This window comes from Mustelus asterias, chromosome 24 (genome assembly GCF_964213995.1).
Source record: "Mustelus asterias chromosome 24, sMusAst1.hap1.1, whole genome shotgun sequence".
NCBI lineage: Eukaryota > Metazoa > Chordata > Chondrichthyes > Carcharhiniformes > Triakidae > Mustelus > Mustelus asterias.
This window is the reverse complement of record NC_135824.1, coordinates 60,291,999-60,297,998: the sequence shown is the minus strand read 5'-3', so window position 1 is coordinate 60,297,998 and position 6,000 is coordinate 60,291,999. Positions and strand designations below refer to the sequence as shown.

The 6,000-nt window shown below is 48.5% G+C and overlaps 1 protein-coding gene across 4 annotated transcripts in view; it reads left to right on the top strand.

Moving 5' to 3' along the window:
* The first annotated feature begins 1,839 nt into the window (after nt 1–1,839).
* LOC144511459 (BRD4-interacting chromatin-remodeling complex-associated protein-like) overlaps nt 1,840–6,000 on the top strand; it is a 103,220-nt gene continuing 99,059 nt past the window's right edge. For all 4 annotated transcript variants that reach the window (XM_078241833.1, XM_078241832.1, XM_078241831.1 and 1 more), the window contains exon 1: nt 1,840–1,926. The gene's annotated coding sequence lies outside the window, so the exon portion shown is untranslated. The remainder of the gene's footprint in view (nt 1,927–6,000) is intronic.

Sequence of the window (6,000 nt, the reverse complement as noted above, 5' to 3'; positions counted from 1 at the left end):
GATAGGTTCTTGATTAATAAGTGGATCAGGGGTTATGGGGATGAGAAAAATATCAGCCATGATTGAATGGTGGAGCAGACTCGATGGGCCAAGTGGCCTAATTCTGCTCCTATGTCTTATGGTCTTATACAGCTGTACTGTACTTAACAGCGTCGTTGGTTGAACCATTTGTTAAAATATAGCAAATAAAGTTAAAGTTTATTTATTAGTCACAAGTAAGGCTTACATTAACACTGCAATGAAGTTACTGTGAAATTCCCCGAGGTGAAAATAGGTGCAGGAATAGGCCATTCCGCCCTTCGAGCCTGCACCACCATTCAATATGATCACAGTAAGAAGTCTCACAACACCAGGTTAAAGTCCAACAGGTTTATTTGGAATTACGAGCTTTCCGATCGCTGCTCCTTCATTAGGTGAGTGGGAGCAGCGCTCCGAAAGCTCGTGCTACCAAATAAATCTGTTGGACTTTAACCTGGTGTTGTGAGACTTCTTACTGTGCTTACCCCATTCCAATGCCGGCATCTCCACATCATCAATATGATCATGGTTGATCATGCACTTTCAGTATCCCACTCCCACTTTCTCTCCATACCCCTTGATCCCTTTAGCCACAAGTGCCACGTCCAGCTCCCTCCAGAACATATCTAACCAACTGGCCCCGGCAGCTTTCTGAGAATTCCACAGGTTCACAACTCTCTGAGTGAAGAAGTTCTTCCTCATCTCAGTCCTGAATGGCTTATCCCTTATTCTCAGACTGTGACCCCTAGTTCTGGACCTCCCCAACATCGGGAGCATTCTTCCTGCATCTAGCCTGTCCAGTCCCATCAGGATTTTATACGTTTCGATGAGATTCCCCTCTCGTTCTTCCAAATTCCAGTGAGTACAAGCTCAGTTAATCCAGTCTCTCCATGTGTCAGTCCTGCCATTCTACGAGTCAGTCTGGAGAACCTTCACCAGGCTCCCTCAATGGCAAGAATTCCTCCCTTAGACTAGGAGACCAAAACTGATTTGATTTGATTTATTATTTGATTTATTATTTTCTCATGTAATAACATACAGAGAAAAGTATTGTTCCTTGCGCGCTATACAGACAAAGCATACCGTTCATAGAGAAGGAAAGGCGAGAGTGCAGAATGTAGTGTTACAGTCATAGCTAGGGTGTAGAGAAAGATCAACTTAATGCGAGGTAGGTCCATTCAAAAGTCTGACAGCAGCAGGGAAGAAGCTGTTCTTGGGTCGGTTGGTACGTGACCTCGGACGTTTGTATCTTTTTCCCGACGGAAAAAGGTGGAGGAGAGAATGTCCGGGGTGCGTGGGGTCCTTAATTATGCTGGCTGCTTTTCCGAGGCAGCGGGAAGTGTAGACAGAGTCAATGGATGGGAGGCTGGTTTGCGCGATGGACTGGGCTACATTCACGACCTTGTGTAATTCATCCACACATTATGGCCTCGCCAAGGCCCTGTATAACTGCAGCAAAAAGACTGAAGGTGTTGAAACTTTATAAACAAACTGTGAAAATCAGTCCAAAATGAATCCTAAATGCCAGCTGTGGAACAATCCTATTCTGCTGCTTGTCCCTGCATCTACTCCGCCCCCAACCCCCCCCACCCCCCCCCCCCCCCCCCCAACCTCCCCTCCCCTCCCGGCAGTGCATTCTAGGTTGTAAAACTCTTCCCATCTCCGCCTCTGGAGTTGTCAGTAAGATAGCCAATTATAACTGAATTCTGAGCTGTTTGGGAAACACGCCCACAGGGGATTGGACCGAGACCAATCAAGTCGTTTCACTTCGGCTTCCTGTAGCTGTGCGAGGGAAGGAACCTTTTGCCTCTCGAACTGTGCTGGATTCAGACCCAAGTCCCAGAGGTGGAAAAAGCAAGTCTTCTCACTGTTAGCACCTAGCATTGCTCTAGGAAAACGATTAACTCAGTAAGATCTATCTTTGTGTTATGTACAGATTGCGCAGGATGAAATCGTCCCCTCACAAGTTTACCTCCCGCTCTGGCCCCTTGCACATCTCTGCTTTTAACCGCCTCACCACTGGCAGTCAGGCCTTCAGCTGCCTGGGCCCCAGGCTCCAGAATTCCCTCCTTGCAGCCCTCCACCTCCTGCTTGTTTGACCAGGTTTCTCCTTTCCCAATGTTGTCCGGTGTGTCAAATTTTGCAAATATTGCTCTTGCAAAGCCCCTTGAGATGTTTGTTTATCTTTTTAAATCTGCTATATGAATGAAAGTTATTTTATCAGCGCAATATCTAGGATGCAAGATAGAACCATAGAATCCCTGCTGTGCAGAATGAGGCCATTCGGCCCATCAAGCCTGCACCGACAACAATCCCACCCAGGCCCTATCCTGTGACCCCACGTATTTCCCCTGTTAATCCCCCAGACACTAAGGGGCAATTTAGCATGGCCAATCCACTTAACCCGCACATCTTTGGAATTAAGGGGCAATTTAGCATGGTCAATTTAGCACTCTGCCACCATGTTGGGCAGCACGGTGGCACAGTGGTTAGCACTGCTGTCTCCCAGCGCCAGGGATCCAGGTTCAATTACCCCCCTCGGGTCACTGTCTGTGTGGAATCTGCACGTTCTCCCTGTGTCTGTGTGGGTTTCCTCCGGGTGCTCCAGTTTCCTCCCACAGTCCAAAGATGTGCAGGTTAGGTTGATTGGCCGTGCTAAATTGACCCGAGTGTCAGGGCGATTAGCAGGGTAAATATGAGGAGTTACGGCAATAGGGCTTTGGTGGGATTGTGGTTGGTACAGACTCGATGCGGCAAATAGCCTCCTTTTATACCGTAGGGATTCTATGATGATCCACCTAACCTGCCCATCTTTGGACTGTGGGAGGAAACCAGAGCACCCGGAGGAAACCCACGCAGACACAGGGAGAATGTGAAAACTCCTGACAGACAGTGACCTAAAGCTGGAATTGAACCCGGGTTGCTAGAGCTGTGAGGCAGCAGTGCTCACCACTGTGCCACCGTTCAAGCTTTTAGGCCAGTCCATCACCTGAAGGTCATGAGGAGGTGAGGTCACTGGCTAGGCCAGTCACTGCTTCTTGTCCCTAATTGCCCCTTGAGAAGGTGGTTGGTGAGCTGCTGCCTTGAGCTGCTGTTGCTTGTATGGTGTAGGTACACGCACCCTGCTGTTAGAGAGGGAGTTCCAGGACTTTGACCCAGCAACAGTGAAGGAACGGCAATATGGGGTCAAGAGCCACCCCAGGAAATGAGGTGGTGTTAATGAGATTTCCATTGAGTTTGGTATTTGGCATGTCAACTTCATACTCTCTCAATTTGTGTGTGAGTAATAGCTAGTAGAGCACCCATTCAGCAACAACTTGCATTTATATACCTCCTAAATTTATTTATTCTTTCATGGGATGTGCATGTCACTGGCAAGGCCAGTATTTGTTGCCCATCCCTAGTTGCCCTTGAACTGAGTGGCTTGCTTGGTCATTTCAGAGGGCAGTTGAGAGTCAACCTCATTGCTGTGGCTCTGGAGTCACATGTAGGCCATCCTGGTATAGAATCATAGAAACCCTACAGTGCAGAAGGAGGCCATTCGGCCCATCGAGTCTGCACCGACCACAATCCCACCCAGGCCCTACCCCCACATATTTACCCGCTAATCCCTCTAACCTCCACATCCCAGTACTCAAAGGGGCAATTTTTAACCTGGCCAATCAACCTAACCCGCACATCTTTGGACTGTGGGAGGAAACCGGAGCACCCGGAGGAAACCCACGCATGGATGGCAGATTTCCTCCCCTGAAGGAACGTTAATGAATCAGATTGGGTTTTTACGATAGTCGACAATGGTTTCAAAGTCGCTATTTAAGACACTAGTTTTTAATTACGGATTTTATTAATTGTATTTAAATTTTGTCATGGTGGGATTTGAACTCGCCAGGTCATTAGTCAAGGCCTCTGGTGATACCACAATGCCACTGTCCTAAGGAGCTTCATATGAGTGTCAGACAGAAACTGATTCAAGAGAACATAGAACAGTACAGCACAGAACAGGCCCTTCGGCCCACGATGTTGTGCCGAGCTTTATCTGAAACCAAGATCAAGCTATCCCACTCCCTATCATCCTGGTGTGCTCCATGTGCCTATCCAATAACCGCTTAAATGTTCCTAAAGTGTCTGACTCCACTATCACTGCAGGCAGTCCATTCCACACCCCAACCACTCTCTGCGTAAAGAACCTACCTCTGATATCCTTCCTATATCTCCCACCACGAACCCTATAGTTATGCCCCCTTGTAATAGCTCCATCCACCCGAGGAAATAGTCTTTGAACGTTGAAGACCAAGAACAAAGAAAATTACAGCATAGGAAAAGGCCCTTCGGCCCTCCAAGCCTGCACCGACCACAATCCCACCCAGGTCCTATCCCCGTAACCCCACATATTTACCCTGCTAACCCTCCTGACACTAATGGTCAATTTAGCATGGCCGATCCACCCGCACATCTTTGGACTTCGGGAGGAAACCAGAGCACCCGGAGGGAACCCACACAGACACAGGGAGAACTCCGCACAGACAGTGACCCAAGCTGGGAATCGAACCCGGGTCCCTGGCGCTGCCCTACTGAACTAAAACCTCCTCCCCTTCCGGGAATCATATCCCTCTATTCCCATCCTATTCATGTATTTGTCCAGACGCCCCTTAAAAGTCACTATCGTATCTGCCTCCACTACCTCCCCTGCCAGGGGTTTCCAGATGCCCACCGCCCTTTGTGTAAAAAAACTTGTCTCATACGTTTCCTTTAAACTTTGCCCCTTGCACCTGAAACCTACGCCTCTGAGTAGTTGACTCTTCCACCCTGGGAAAAAACTTCTGACTATCCACTCTGTCCATGCCCCTCATAATCTTGTAGACTTCTATCAGGTCGCTCCTCAACCTCCGTAGTTCCAGTGAGAACAAGCCAAGTTTCTCTAACCTCTCCTCCGAGCTAATGCCCTCCGTACCAGGGCAACATCCTGGTAAATCTTTTCTGTACCCTCTCCAAAGCCTCCACATCCTTCTGGTAGTGTGGCGACCAGAATTGAACACTATATTCCAAGTGCGGCCTAACTAAGGTTCTATAAAGCTGCAACATGACTTGCCAATTTTTAAACTCGATGCCCCGGCTGATGAAGGCAAGCATGCCGTATTGCCGCCTTGACTACCTTCCCCACCTGCGTCGCCACTTTCAGCGACCTGTGTACCTGTACACCCAGATCCCTCTGCCTATCAATACTCTTCAGGGTTCTGCCATTTACTGTATGTTTCCTATCTGTATTAGCCCTTCCAAAATGCATTACCTCACATTTAGACATTGGGACAGCTGACCAAACAGCTTGGTCAAAGAGATAAGTATCCTGAGCATCTTGAAGGAAGAGAGAAGGATGGAGAAACAGACATTTGGGGATGAATTCCAGACCCCTGGGTCTCAGCTGCTGAAGGCAGGACCGCAGTGGTGGAGGGATTTTTAAAATTGGGTTTTGCCTGACAAAGCAAGGACATCCCTGGGCGCAGAACTGGCATTGACCTGCATTACTTCACGGTGAAGAACTGGTAATTGTTGGGCACAGTTTGTAGTTGGTTTCCTCCGGGTGCTCCGGTTTCCTCCCACACTCCAAAGATGTGCGGGTTAGGTGCATTGGCCGTGTTAAATTGCCCCTTGGTGTCAGGGGGATTAGTGGGGTAAATACATGGGGTTATTGGGTTGGATTGTTGTTGGCGCAGGCTCGATGGGCCGAATGGTAGCCTCCTGCACTGTAGGGATTCTGCTCACCCGGGAATGTGTATCTGGTGAAGATCGGGTTTTATTTACTTTTCAGTCTATAAGAGTTCCAAATGTTCAGCTTTTTGATTGGGATTGACCTCACTTTGAAGGTGTTATTTCAGTGCAAGGCGGTCAGAAGGCGAGATTCCATGTGGACAGCTCAGTGATGAGTGTGAGCAGGCTGTTTGACCTGGGGAAGCATCGCAGAAAGATGGATTCTCATTTCTTCAA